The sequence below is a fragment of the Lactuca sativa genome, chromosome 8, assembly GCF_002870075.4.
Source record: "Lactuca sativa cultivar Salinas chromosome 8, Lsat_Salinas_v11, whole genome shotgun sequence".
Taxonomy (NCBI): domain Eukaryota; kingdom Viridiplantae; phylum Streptophyta; class Magnoliopsida; order Asterales; family Asteraceae; genus Lactuca; species Lactuca sativa.
In genome coordinates, this window is record NC_056630.2 from 239199257 (window position 1) to 239215565 (window position 16309).

At 36.7% G+C, this 16309-nt stretch overlaps 1 pseudogene; it reads right to left on the reverse strand.

The window, feature by feature from the left end:
• Positions 1-11057: 11057 nt before the first annotated feature.
• LOC111894536 (uncharacterized) lies at positions 11058-11898 on the reverse strand (annotated as a pseudogene).
• Between the last annotated feature and the right edge of the window lie 4411 nt (positions 11899-16309).

Genomic DNA, 16309 nt, shown 5'->3' on the forward strand with positions numbered 1-16309 from the left:
ATTTTAGTCTAACGTTTACCGTGACTAATTATTAGTCTTGTTATTATTATATAAGCATTTAAAAAATACTTTCCAACCATTATGTACAGAAAGGGGTCATACATAAAACACCGGAGGGCATGACCATTTTGGCATATAGCACTTCTGAAATCCAACAACCCTATCGGCTCTTTAAACCATATTCCCGTACCGTGAATAGTTAAAAAGATATTATAACGACACTTATATAATAATAGCTCAAATATTAATTATAAGTTCATAATAACAATACTAATTTTAAATATAAGATATATTAAAATAGGGTAAGCATAACTTACTTACAAGGGGTTTTAGCTAGGAGTCGGGCTCTGTAGGGTCAAAACTTCATCGCTGAATCATTCTAAGAAAGATTCGTGCAGCGCTTCAGCGCTCACCTTACTATACTAAGAATACAGAAAGAGAAGTCGAATCACGAGGGGCCGAAATGCTCGGGGGATAAGAAGAGAAAAACTCTCGAATCAAGAGAATGGTACAAGAAATATGAGAGTCCAAGGCTCTTATTTATAGTAATTGAATTTGAAAAAACTACCCTCGATAATTACTTAATAACCTTATAGTTATATAAATGACTAAGCATCTCTTCTTAATACTATTTTAAATAAATTTAACGATATTTGTACTAAACTAATGTCGAATGTATTTAACACTAGCCTTATAATGACCGCATCGTCGATACCTTTCTAATGATATATACATATGTATATATATGTATATATATATATATATATATATATATATATGTGTGTGTGTGTGTGTGTGTATGTGTGTGTGTACGTATATATGATTTATACTTTATTTTAATAAGTAAATATGCTATTATAATTTGTAACGCGTTCATACGAGCTCTATTTTTGACGATCTTCATATCTAAGCGTTGGTATTTACGAGTACTACAACTTTCATTTAGACGACGTCAGCTAATTCTCATTATATCTCAGATTTGCAAAATTGTTTTGAATTTATCGCGCTCGAAGAGTAGGGACCAAGTTTCGTCCATATCTTTAACATACGAGCTCTAATCTTGACATTCTTTATATCCGCGTGTAGATAAAAAAAAGATCTAAAAATTTCGTTTAGACTCCGTCAGCAAATTCTCGACCGATCTGAAATTTAACAGTAGGAGGAGATTATATTGTTTAATGTTCGCGTAAAATTCATAACTTCTACATACGGACTCTGTTTTCGTCTGTCTTTTTACCATTGAGTTCCTATTAATGATATCTTCAACTGTCGCGTAGGCAAAAAACCGCTCAAACTAAAATTCGAGTTTTGTCTTGTGCACTGCTATGCCAAATGTTAGAAAATTCATAACTTCCTCATACGAAGTCAGATTTGGGCGTTCTTTTTATGGACACTCTCAGTTTAACATATTATACGACTTTTGTTTAGACCACTAAGGCTAAAAACTCCACTATTGTAAATTCACTATTAACGTCTCTCGGTGCCGTGCCGGTTTTGCCGAAAAATTTTGTCGGGTCATAACTTCTTCGTTATAACTTGGATTTAGGCGTTCTTTATATGTACTGAACCCTTGTAACATAAGCTAAAACTTGGTTAAGATTAATTCTTCTAAATAATCTTCCATCAATAACTCATTTTTGATGCTTATTGTCTCTAAATTGACTAGCCCGGATTTACAGGCGTTACATTATTTTATATTATGTTATTATTGTCCAAAATCAAATATTAATTAGTGGGGTGTTGATTTCGGGGTGCCAAATGATATACTTTTCATTTCCGAGGGTTAAAAAGTAAATATCAGACTTATTCTGAGAAGGATTCTTGAAGCCAGGGTAGAAATGGTAATTTATGGATCTTAATTCAGAATAGTTTGTAGAGGAGGGGTTGTTTTGGAAGTATTGGACTCATATTGAAAAGAATTATGGGAGCAAGAATCAAAGGGTAATTTTGGGACTTAATATGAAAGGAAATGGAGAAGGAGGTGCCGGTTTTGTCATTATGGGCCAAAATTTGAATGGAGCCGCGTATATATCTTCATTTCCGTCACCCTCTAAGCCCTAAACCCAGTTGATGAACCAACTGTCACCCTTCCCTCACCCCACCTTCCTCCAGCCGTCACCACCCCTCTTCCACTCCTATATCCGGCGCCACCACCACTTTGCCTATTATGACGAGCCGAGACCAACGACGAATCCTCCATGACCAGAGAAACCGAAGACCACCGGGAGGGCTAGCGGGCGATCCTCCTCCAGTCGTCGTTGCGCCCTCATTGTGGAAGACAAAGCTGCCGACATAAGTCAGATGGGAAGGTCGGAGGTGTCAGGGTTGCTGTTTTCGTGCGCCGAACTCGTCGAGGATGTCGTAGCCACTCGTGCTACTGTCGCCGCCGGATGCCATATTGCGGTTGTTTTCGCTTTCCTGCCACCATCTACCACTGCTTGTCGCCTCCAGGTCGTTGATGGTTGGGTTTGCGTGATCAATTCATGCTTGTGTGCGTTTTGGTGTTGCTATTTGAGGGTGGATGTGCCCTTTTGGCCGGAAACCATGGAAAAATTACCATGGCTGCCAACCATGGTGGTTATCGCAATCTGTCTATTCTGCCACCACCAGTCGCTGCATGGTGGTGGCTGTGTGCGTGTCTCTAGGTGTATGTGTGTGTGTTTATATTAGTATGTGAGTGTGTGCTATCAGGATTGGGTTGTAATCTGTAATCGATATTGAATTGATAAAAAAAGTCAAAAACCACCACAGTAGGGTGGTGGCTGCCGCCTCCTTTCGCCACCGACCGTCGTGTCAGGTAACGGTGTGCCTCATTCGTATTGTTACTCGTTTGGGATGTTTGGACAAGGGACTAAAACCCTAATAGGCCTAATAAACCCTAATGAGACCAATGAAGTCCTAATTGACCTAAAAGCCCAAACATGTGACTAATGGGTCTAATGAACCCTAATTGATCAAAGGAATTAGCTATTGGGCCTATTGGGCTAAGATGGGACTGGAAGCCCTAATTAGGGTTTAGAAAACCCTAATATTGGATTTATGGGCTTTGGACTTCGGGACCTACATATGGGCCTTTGGAATTGGACTATATATTAAGCCCAATCACACCATATGAATTATTTAGAAGAGCGATGAACTTAATGGATTAAGTCCTTAATGGGTTAAGTGAGAAACACTTAACCCTAATTGTCATTTTATGTGGAACCCTAATTTTGGGAATTAATCGGGACACGCACGGGAATTATTTAGTAAAGTTAAAATATTAATTAATAATCATTGGAAAATTAATCTAAGGCAATAATGGACTTAATGGATTAAGTCCTTAATGGATTACATCTTTAATGGGTTAAGTGAGAAACAGTTAACCCTAATTGTCATTTCATGTGAGAACCCTAAATTCATTTGTGCCTTCCTATTGGGCCTTGAGTTGGGCCTTTCTTTTGGGCTTTGGTGGTGGGACTACTGATGGGCAATCCAAGAATAAGTAAATTGACCAAAATAATTGGATGAGTTTTAGAGTAAGGCCCACGTGAAGGACTTGCGCCCAATTTGGAAAATTGGGCCATAGATGGGCCATAACTGGGCCTTTATGATTATGTGATACTGGGCCATGGGAATACCAATAGTTTGGACTAGAATAATTGAATGGGCCTTAAGGAAAGACCATGTAGAGGTCTGGACCCAATTTAGAAAATTGGGCGACATGTAGGGCTTTGGCCCATTACTTGACTTTTGGGCCTTTGGAGTGTGAGTTACACACTGGGTTTGGAACCCAATTATTAATTCAGTGTTGTTTGATGTTGGAAGTTCGAGAATCAGTCAACCAGCAGCTGGAGTTGCATCTGCGGGACTTCAGTAGTTCCATGTGAGTTATCCTTACTATACTTAAGGGTCTAAGGCACCAAGGTCGGTCTTTCAGATTGTTATCTGGTTATGTTATGCTAGTATGATCTGTTAGATCGGTATCCTAGTGGGTAGGATAATATTATGTGGTATGTGGTATGATCTGTTAGATCAGTATCCTAGAGGGTAGGATAATATTATGTAGTATGTGGTATGATCTGTTAGATCGGTATCCTGGTAGATAAGATGGTATTATGTGCTATGTGGTATGATCTGTTAGATCAGTTGTTGTCTATAGAGTGTTATGTGATTATCTGTTATATATATATATATATATATATATATATATATATATATATATATATATATATATATATATATGCACATATTTGTTTGGCGATTGAGGCTTATCTGCTTTGTGCGAAAGCCAATAGACCTGGGCATTCCAACCTGTTGGTTGTGGGCCGTGAGTATTCCATCGCGAGGATGATTGGACTCATAGTTTGTGGGCATTCCAACTTGTTGGTTGTGGGTCTCGGGTATTTCATCCCGAGGATGATTGGACCCATAGTATGTTGTCATTAAAACCTGTTGGTTGTGGGCCTGGGGTATTCCAACCTGATGGTTGACTGGACCCCTAGTATGTTGTTTATGATTATATGTGTATTGTTGTGGGTATGGATATTTTGGGGGAACTCACTAAGCTTTGTGCTTACGGTTTCAGTTTATTGTTTCAGGTGCTCCAGATGTCTTGGCAAGGCGAAGGCGTGACCGTACACATCCTCATTTTTGGACTTATGGGTTCTAGGTTACTCTGATATTAAACTATTTTGAAAACATTTTCTAATAACTAATGACTTTTGGATGTTTGAAAAGTTTTAAATTGGCTTGATTTTTATGGGTGTTACACAATAAATATTTGACTAGAATCTAGTGGCAATTATACTAGGCTTCGTCGATGGAAATCATATTGTTAAGAAGCGAAACGCTACTCGAATTTCGAGTCGTCACTTTAACAAGTGAGTGCATAGTTACTTTCATATTACACATAGATATGAAGTATTTAATATAAATTACGTATAGTGAGTGCATAGTCCCTTTCATGAACATGATTTTAATACAAGTATTAAATATATGTTAAAGAGTTAAATATTTGTCAAAGAGTTTATGTGTGAGTGCATAGTTGCTTTCATCTTACACATAAATATGAAGTATTTTATATAATCTACGTGCTATGTGTGCATATTATCCGTATACTTGCTATCTATGCTGGATGAACGATTTTATGCATGTTTTAAATTATTTAAACTGTATATGTATTTTATATCTACAAAATATGTTGGGTAAAACATAGGTAGATAAATGATGAGGGATGAAAGCTGATATAGAGGAACATTCGCACTATGGACATAGTGCCCTATAGATGAACATTGGCAGAAATGGACTTAGAACCCTATAGTTGAGCATTGGTAGCTGCGCCATAACCTGTAGATGTTTTTGATCTACGATGTACTCTAAACATCCTAGCAGTTACACTCTAATGATTGTATTGGCAATTACACCGAATAGAGAAGATTACAACCCTGGCAGTTGCGCTTAAAGGATAATATCAACACTTGTGCCTCATAGAGAATGTCATAATTTTGGCATCTATTCCTAAATGGTAATTTTGGCAGCTATGCTTAATAGATAACATTGACGGCTGTGTCATTGGCAACGATGGACTTCGTGCCTATTCCTTAGGGCAATCCTTAAGAGTAAAGAAGATAATGGAGATGGGTAATTAGGTTGACTATTTGGTGTTTAAACATAATAAATATATTATTGTTGGTTGAAAACCCTATGCACTCACCAGGTTTCCCAACCTGATCCACTAAAGTTTATTTCTATCACAGGTGTCGATATGAAGCTACTTTACACTGAGATATTTAATTAAAAGAGATGTAGATCAATAGTGTAAATGAATGTAAGTTCTATTTATGCTTATGTTTCTATATTGACGATGACATCCTAGTTTTTTGAAAATGAATAAAAATACATTTCTTTCAGAAATGCTTTCATAACGTATTTATCATGTTTTCCGTGAACGAATTCCGCACCTCTTTTCTTTATAAGGTTACTTCGATTTTCAAAATATTGCATAAACAAATGGGTCTTTCTGGCGGTGAAAATGGGGATGTCACATCGCACATGATCACCAAATACGAGCTTATTGACGTCTTTGAAGTTGTGATGCGAGAGCCTTTAGTGCCAGAGCCAACTATCATCCTAAGATGATTTCATAAGAAGGCAAATGGCTAGCTTCCCTTTGTTTGGATTCAGATTAAGTGAATACATCTCGCCTTTTCATTTGGACTTTAGCATCACTGTTTTGGATTTCTTCTCGATTATTTTTGATCCCTCATCATAGAAGGATACTTTCAAGCCCGTACGTACAACCAATTGAGATACATTGATTAGGTTGTCTTGAAAGCCTACCACATATGCTACTTTTGGAATAGAGAATTCACCATTCATGCTCATTCCATAGCTCTTAATTTCCCCAAGAGGGTTATTTTTGTATTTGACTCTCCCTCAATCTCTCAATGATATGAACTCTCGCAGCTCTTCCTTCCTTCCTGTCATGTGACGCGAGCAGCCACATTCAGAATCAAACTGCTCGTCATGTATGACCTACAAAAATCAAAGAGATTTAGGAACCCAAAGTTGTTTGGGTCCACGTGAGGTTTTCATAGTGACATGAAAACCTAGTATGATCGTTTAACCAATGTTGAATTGTCTCGTTTTTTTATTTTAAAAACAATGATCCTTTTGTCTTCTGAGTTCTTTTCTTTAAAAGAGATTTTTCTTTGCTTATTACTCATTTGTTGCTTTTCGGCCTTTTTCTCAACCATTCTTTTCTTCCTTTTAAGGTGAGATTCGGACTTCTTGAAAGGAAATTTAGACTCCGGAACTACCTTTTTTTTCCCTTAACATCTTTCGACGTGTCGGCAGACTGAGAAATATTATATTTAGAAGAAAAATTAGGTTTTGAACTTTCTAAAGGTTTCGTTTGTTTTGAAAACTATGGTTTCTAAAATATTTTTGGTTGTTAAACATGTGGACTGTTAGAGTGAAGTTTTGAAAAACTTTTGGGATTCGAATTTGAAGAGACATTTGCAGCAGGTTTGAAGATCTTTCTTGATAAACAAAGTTGGGATTTCTAGATTGTCAAAAATGCTTACTTTCTTTTATATTTTTATTATATCTAGCATTTCTTTGACGTTTATGAGTAGCGAATTGCTCAGCATACTTATGAAGAATAGCCCTAGGTTTTGGCTTTCTAATAGGGTTTTAGACTTTTCTGATGATATATCAGTAGCAACATCTTTGGTTTCACTTGGAATTCCTTTTCCGTAGAAAGAATTGACCTTGTTCAAAGGTTCTGCCACATATCTTCCCTTTTTCTTCCAAAAGGTCATTTCTTAGAGAACTTTGGTTTCAGCTGCGTTGTCAATAGGGGTAGACCAAAAATATTCGTCGCACCCATCAACAATTTCTTCTTCAACAAGGGACGGTAGTTCTCTTCTATAATCTTTGTTAAGTCCGGATGTTGCAAAAACCTGGTTCAAAACAGTTTGCACCTTTGGAACAACAAATGCCTTTTATTTTAAAACTTTTGAACTATTTTTAGAAATGCAAACGTACTCAACTGAATTTTAAGAAATCAAATTATTCGCAGGTTCTAGTTCGCTTTTAACAAACACTATTAGAATATAGGCCTTTAATGACGCACGAACAATGACACGCGGTGATTTACGATACGCAAAAGTGTGTGCGTTAAAAATAATGTCATCTCCCAAAAAATTTGAAGGATTTAGGTTACGCATTTTTGCGTGACCTAAAATTAGTGTCTGAAAAAATAAATAAAAAAACACGGAGGGCACCCATTAAAAAAAACGTGTCGTGCAGGCATGTCGCTTTATAATTAAAAAAACACGGAGGGCACCCAATAAAAAAGTGCGTCGTGGAGGCATGTCGCTTTATAATTCTTAAAAATGAATGCGCTTCTTATAACAAGGTCGCGAGGGATCTAGGGTTTTTTTTAAAACGGTGATCTCTATTCGCTACATCTGCTCACTTCTGCTCATCTCCACTCACCTCTTCCCACCGGCGACCTACGTTCACCTCTTCCTGTCGGTATCCTCGAGCTCACCTCACCTCCCCGAGACTGCAACGATTGCTTAAGTTTACAAGCATTTGTTTAAGAGCCAACCATTTTCAGATCCTCACGCTCACGAGACTACGATTTAGGGCTCGTTACATTGTTCTTGTGTTAGACATACAACAAGGAGATTTAGGGTTTTACAACTTCTCCTTATCACCATCTATGAACTAATGAAGCCCTAGATAGGTACGATTCAAGCATCATCTAAGTTAAAGTTGGTCGTGCCTCCTCCAAAAATAAATCACAATATATCTTTGATGTTCCCATCAGGTAAGTTGATGGTCCCTCATTCTCGACCACCTAACTTCTCGCTCTTTTTTTTCTCTCAATATTTCTTCTCCATTCTCTTATAGTTATGTTATGTGGTTAATTTTTTTATACATATACTTGATACTTGATAACTATGTGTTGTCAGGTTTCTATTTCATCCCTGAAGCATTGAGTATTGAGGAACAATGCAAATGGATTAAGGAGAGTTCTAACTTTCCCGAAGCAACTTGTAATCTGCAGGGCCGGTGATAAGGAGGGGCAATATGGGCATGTGCACAGGGCCATTTTTTTCATGGGGCCTTTTTTTTAATACTACATTAATGAATCAGGCCCAAATGCAAAGAAAAGGAAGGCACGCGAAGGGAAGGCAGTTGGCAAAAGCATCATACAGCAAGCAACGAAGCAAGAGTTGATTAATCAATCGATTACCAATCATTTGCGTCCACTCCTGAGTCCTACTAATCAGGTTAATATATACAACTCCGGTGTGTGCGTGGTGGTGATGTGAGTTTGATTATTTCCTTTTTACACGATGTTCCTACAAACTATAACAATTTCCATATTTGAATGTGCCTAATTTATTGAATTGTTTGATATTTTATCGAAATCTGAGCCAATTTTACATATTTGATTGTTGTAATCGTTAGGAAGTGTTAATGGTATTGATTTTGATGGATGATATTTAGTTATCTAGACGTTCTTTTAGGGTTTACATGCTTATATCAAAATTAGGAATAAATTCTAGATTCAGAGTGATGTTAGCATTGTTAACTATATGTTAATTTACAGTTTAAATTTTACCATTTTGCTAATTGTTAACTCTTCACTTCAAGGTTAGCCTTATAGACTATCAGATTCTGCCAACAGCTTTATCGAAGGGATTGATCAATGGAATTATGTCTACTCAATAGCAATTCTACATATGGGAAAATAATTCTAGTGCAAGGCTTCTGAAAATTCCACATGTTCTGTTTAGATTCAGAAGAAAAAAATGAAAGTCATGTCATCCTCGTCATCAGAGTACAAGCTTCTTGGCTTTCATCACTATTGCTCAATATTATCAGGCTATGACATGGATTGTCATTTATCAGTTTTACAAAGGCAAACCTAAAAAGAAACATTTTTTTTGTTGATATTATTCTTTTCCATGGAATTCTCTCAGGATATTGAAAAAGCTTAGGAGATATGGAATTTCAAGGATACTATCCTACGAGCTACTCAATACTGCATATTATCTTTCTGCCTTTCTCATAGCATGGTAAGTGATATGGAATTTAAAGTTAATAGTTTTAAGAAATTAACGTCTATATATTTATGTCATTTGAACTTCAGTGGCTTACAATACAATGATCCAGGGGCAAAAGTGGACTTAAGTTTTGTCTATCTATGCATTCTATCTTTACTTGTCTGAATATCTTTATGAGCTATTCAGAAGGGGAACTTCTTGCTGAAAGGAGTATTCAATCAACTTTTGCTATTGCTTGGTCAAACCTTGCTGGCCTTTTCATGGAGTCCCGTGATCTTAATAGGGCACTCTAGTATCACAAGGTATATACATATTATTATTATTATTATTATTATTATTATTATTATTATTATTATTATTATTATTATTGTTATTATTATTATTATTATTACTTTTGTTGTCAATGACATGCAAATGTTATATATGTCTTGTATTATTCGGATGGATTTACTCTCAGTGTGGATCTTGTTTATTTCAGGAGGCTGTCAAACTTAAGCCAACATTTTCTGATGCCTATTTGAACTTGGGAAATGGATACAAGGTGAATACTCCATTGTTTTTCTGATAATTCTTGGTAGATATTAACACAAGGAGATTGTTTTTCTTTCTAAAATGTTTTTTCTTTGCATTTTATAGGCTTTGGGAATGGATACAGAAGCTATTGTATGTTATGAGCGTGCTCTTCAGTCTAAACCAGACTATGCCATGGCTTTTGGTTAGTAATAGTAATATTATCATGTTAAGTTTCTATCTTTTACATGAACCAACTATTTGACTTTTACTAAGTTGACTTTTACATTGTTCAGGGAATTTAGCTAGCATATATTATGAGCAAGGTAACTTGGAGATGGCAATTAACCATTATAAGCAGGCTATAGCTCGTGATGCTGGATTTTTGGAAGCATATAATAATCTCGTGAGTTTTTCATTCTCTTCTATAATCAATTTTTTGTGTGTTCATGCTTTTGACAATATACTTTTCACTGGGGAAATGCACTTACGGATGCTAGAAAGGTTGTTATTTTTGCATTTAGGTGTGCTAAAAGAGTTGATTGATGATTGAACAAACAGGGGAATTATGTGGATGCTATTTATTGCTACAATGAAGTTATTCGCATTGATCCTTTAGCACCTGATGGTCTTGTTAATCGTACAACCTTTCCTTGCGATTGCATATCCCCTTGATCCACTCCTTGCACTTGAAATCAGGTAATTTTATGAATTATATGAGTTATTATATGATTTTCTTTATTAAGCCTTTCTTTTCTGTATACTACAAAACAAAACACATTAATTGCTAATTACAGTTGATACAAAGCAGCTATCAGCTTCAACATCATTTGTTGGCTCATATCTGTCATAAGTTTCATAGAAGATCTCATCCATAGGTCCAAGAAGATCCACCCCATACTTCAGCAACAACACATGGGAAAAACTTTCTTTTTATCTTTTTTTATTAATTCATCACATCAAAATATAATAAAATAAAACTCACTCGTTTCCAGAGTTCATTCGTATGGGATGAAAGTGACTGGGAGCAGGGACTCCATTGACCACATGACAGCTAGACATACCCATGGAATCCATATGAGGCTGACCTGGAGTCCCCATTGGAAGTTGTTGTAGAACTGGGTATCCCATGGGAAAGTTGTTAACTGCACTGGAAAGAGTAATATTGAATAATAATTCTACACTTTCTAAAAAATACAACTTCTTTCTTTGTAGCAATAGATTACCATACCTGGCATGGGATGTACCCCACTGTGTATGGGACCCATAGGTAGCTTTGGAGGCATTGGGTACTTCATAAGGTGATATTGATGCTCGAGTAAATGATTGAAAAGGATGATATGCTTCTTCAATTTTAACCTTATGTAGTAGGCTCTGAAAAAATATGCATTCTCTTCTTCTAACTTCTGCCAAACTATCCACCAAAAAAGGAAAGTTAACGTTACAATGTAAAAATAATAATAATAATAATAACAACATAACAGTGATTACCAAGAGTTGTAAAACCAGGATCTATACGTGCATGATTCAATAGAGTTTTTACCACCTCATCCCTATTCATATACAACTACAAACAACGTTCTATGAAGTTTTGAACCTGCAACATTCAAGATTTATATCAACATACACCAAATCTTGACTTGTCAGTAATAATACTACAAGAAAGAAGAACAAATTCCCTTACAAGTTCAGTATCCTCCCTGGAAACTTTTCTGTTGTGATTGCTGGAGATGGAAACCAAACCAGAGTCAGGAACAAGAGTTTCTGTTCAATTATTATTTTGGTCGCTTTGAGACTCGTGTTGAGTTTCCAGTGTGTCCATTTTTTATATGATTTTGAATTAAATTTAATATTTTGTTACTCAGAAGCTCAATGACATGACTTAAGGTCATACTTGGATTATGTTGGGTAATTTTATTTAGAAAATGGAACCCCTTCCTGAACAAGAACGATTTGAGGTGAGGTGTGTTGGATAAGGTGTCTAAGTCCATAACTTATTTGGTATATACTTGACCCGACCGGCATGGTCCATTTGGGTTGCATCTCATCCAAACTATTATGGATAATTTTATGAGAGTTATACACATATGTTTATTAATATATTATGAGTTATAATATATTAATATGAAGTTACATTATTTAATTAGTTTTAGTCCTAAATTAATTATGGATTAATTTAGAGATTAAAAGGAATACTAATTAAATTATGGGCTATTTGTTTTATATAGTATGGGCTAATACTCATTTGTTAATGGGCTAGGCTTATGTGGAAGTCCATGGATGATCCATGGAGCTTTTAACCCATGGATCCTTGGAAAAGGAAAAGACATGGGTTATTAGGGTTTCACCCTAACCATGCATACTATATAAGCATGCTTATGGAGCATGAAAGAGAGCCTAAGATAGCCTAAGAGAAAGCTAGTGTTCTAGTGTGTGTGTGCATGTGTGTGGCCGAAAATACAAGAGTGTGTATACTCTCTCAAAGTTTTCCAAGAGTTTGTGGTGTTTGTGATTCCATTTGAGGCATTCACACTATTGGTGCTTGGCCCTCAAACTCCTAAGAACCCAACACAACAAAAGGTATGTAATCTCTTCTAACTCTTTTATGTTGAAATGTTCCCCATGCCATGTTAGATAGGTTATAAACCTTGGAAAATTATTATTTTGCATGTATTTAGACAAACATAGATCCAAGGTTTATTAGGGTTGCATGCACACTTAGGAAGTGTTAGATTGCTCAAAACCCAACAGTGGTATCAGAGCCTAGGCTTGCTTGTTTGATACTTGATGCAAAATAGTGAAAAAAGTCGAAATCGTTGCTGTCTGCATGCTAGACTCGCCGAGTCCATTGGGGGGACTCGCCGAGTCCAAGGCAAACTTCAACCTACTCGACGAGTCCGTTCGTGCACTCGGCGAGTAGGATCGAAAGAATGCAGAATCTCGACTTTTGCTGCTGGAAATGGACTGGAAACATTACCCTAAATTGTTTTGGTGTTGTAAAACTTATTTTAGTTGGTGTAATGGTTGTTCTAATCCATTTACAATAGCATATATCAAAAATCCATGATTTTATGTGTTCATATAATTCTTGAATTTTTGATGATCATGTTCATGTTCTTATGAATTTAGAAAATGATAGGAATTATTTGCTGAATTGTTTAGAATTAATTCTTAATCATTTATGTGTTTTAATGGAGTCCATAATTTGTCCTCAAGTTATGGATTACCAAAGGTCACTTTCTTTTAACACACACTTAAAACACATAAGTTACATGAAAATGAAGAGTCTTCATTTTTATGAACCTTTAATTCATAAGTTATGAAATGAAGAGTTTTGCAAAGTAACAAAACTTGTCCTCAAGTTTTGGAATTTGTAAAGTTTCACACACTTTAATAAACTTTAATTCCAAACCTTAGAGTTTTAATAGTTAAAATTCAACCCTTATACTATTTATAACATTAATGGTTAATTATTATATATATGTATAAGAATAAGTCGTTTTACCGTTAGTAGGCCTCATTCACGAAGCCGGTCTATAAGGTGGGTATAAGGTTGTTGCCTATAAAATGGCGACTTAATGGGTGTATACTCTCACCCACCGCTTGCTTGATCGGTGGAGGGTCGTTAGCCGAACGGGTAGAACAACGACTTTAAATCCTCATTAAAAGTATAATGAATCTTATAAAATAACTAAACTCTTTTAATTCCCAATCTTAGTTATTTTAGGAAAATGTGAACATGGTGCTAATCCATGGAATTCACACTTTGTACCTTACCAAGTCGTTAGTGGAGCGTGTGTGGTTAACCGGCACACTAATTAGACTAGTAAGGATCACGAAGGGTAACTTAATGTTGTCATAGATCAATGGAGCGTGTGTGGTTAACCGGCACATTGATTAGGTGATAATATTAGGAGTACCAAGTGAGTTAGCATGGTTATTCACACCTTGTTTTGTGATCCTCGGCATCCCAGTCACAAAACTTGAAGGGCACAATCGAGATTGAAACATGCCATTGAAAAGTTCAATGAATCTCAAAAGAATCTAGGAATTTCAAATCCAATTAAACCTAATTAATCATTTCGTTTTCATGGTGGAAATTGGTGAATCATCATTCGCCTACCTTTCAAATATATTATTACTTAGATTACGGCATCCCTCTTCTAAGTGTAATATATTGTGATTGGATCCTAGCCTTAATATTACATTTGGGTGTCTTATTAAGGATCCTAAATATCTAATCTAAACTTACTTTCTTCTTTCAGATGTCTTCCAACACTAATGCTTCAGGCTCTAACCCAACTGGTTCTTTCTCTCTCATGAATCTTTGTGGGAGGGTCATCTTTGATGGTTCCAACTTCATGGATTGGATTAGGAACATCAGGATGGTTACTCATTACGAGGACAAGGAATATGTCCTCGATAAGGAGTTAAAGGAACTTGATGAGTCTACTGCTACTCCTGAGGAGATCGCTGAATTCAGGACTCATGAGAGAGATGCTACTAAGGTGGCATGTATCATGATGGCCACGATGACAGCCGAGCTCCAAAAGTCATATGAAGATTTCTACCCTTTTGAGATGCACCAAGACTTGATGGAAAGGTACCATCAGAGTGCTCGTCAGGAGCGGTATGAAATAATCTCCTCCATAATAACTACCCGCATGAAGGACGGTGAATCCGTCACGGGCCACATGCAAAAGATGCAAAGGTATGTGGACCGTTTGCTGAAGCTGAATGTTAACATCCCCGAGGAGTTAGCAATTGACATCATTTTGCACTCCTTGCCTTCTTGTTATGATCATTTTCGAATGACATATCATATGAACAAGGAGGAAGTTACCCTCAGCAAGCTTCAAGGACTCTTGAAGACCGCTGAAACCGGTCTTAAGGGTAAAGCGGTTGTTACCTCTACTACTCCTACTCCAACTTCTACCCCTGTTTTAGCTATTGGGCAAGGCAAAGGGAAAAAGAGGAAGCACCCTTCGAAGGGTACCAAGGGAAAGTCTCTTGAAGGTTCCTCATCCAAGACTAAGAACGGTTCTGTCACTCCTTCTGCCATTCCAAAGGATGCTGAATGCTTTTATTGCCATGAAAAGGCACACTGGAAGCGAAACTGCCCTAAGTACTTGCAGGATCTAAAGGATGGGAAAGTGAAACCCACCTATGCAGGTATTTACACTATATTGTCTAATTACTCAACATATTCTAACTCTTGGGTGCTTGATACAGGATGTGGTATTCACATATGTTCTGATTTGCAGGGCCTAAGAAGAAGTGAGGATGTGGAGCACGGGAAGATAAACTTAATCATGGGGAATAGGAAAGCTTCACCTGTTTCCAAGATTGGAGTTTATACTTTGTTGCTTAATAATGGGTTAAAATTAGATTTGAATAAATGTGTATACTCGTCTGAAATGGCGAGGAATATTATTTCGTTTCATGCTTTGTACAAACAAGGTTTTACCTTTTCGTTTGATAATGAATGTGGTGGTATTAATGCTTTCTTTAATAATGTATTTTATTTTAAAGCATTACCTTGTGATGGCGTGTATGAAACTGTGTCGATTGTAGACAACTTAGGAAATAATGTGTTGTATATTGATTCTTCTACTAGCCTAGATAAAGCATCATTGTGGCATTGTCGTCTTGGACATGTAAACAAGAAACGCATAGACCAACTCCAAAAGAGTGGAGTCTTGGAATCATTTGACCTCAAATCAGATGATAGTTGTGAATCTTGTCTACTTGGAAAAATGACAAAATCACCCTTCACTGGAACTTGTGAGAGGGGTGAAGGTTTGTTGGACCTAATACATACTGATGTATGTGGGCCATTCAAAACCGCCACAAGGGACGCTAATCGGTATTATGTGACTTTTATTGATGATTATAGTAGATATGGGTATGTCTACTTGATCAAACACAAGTCCGAAACCTTTGAAAGGTTTAAGGAATTCAAACAGGAAGTAAAAAATCAATTGGGCAGGAACATTAAGATGCTTCGATCCGATCGAGGTGGTGAGTATCTTAGTACCGAGTTCCTTGACTATCTTAAGGAGTGTGGGATTGTCTCACAATTGACTCCTCCCAGGACACCACAGCTGAATGGTGTAGCTGAGAGGCGTAATCGTACCTTGTTGGACATGGTTCGCTCTATGATGAGTCGAGTTTCGTTACCAATCTCTTTTTGGGGGTATGCCTTAGAGACTGCCGCCCATATCCTTAATCTA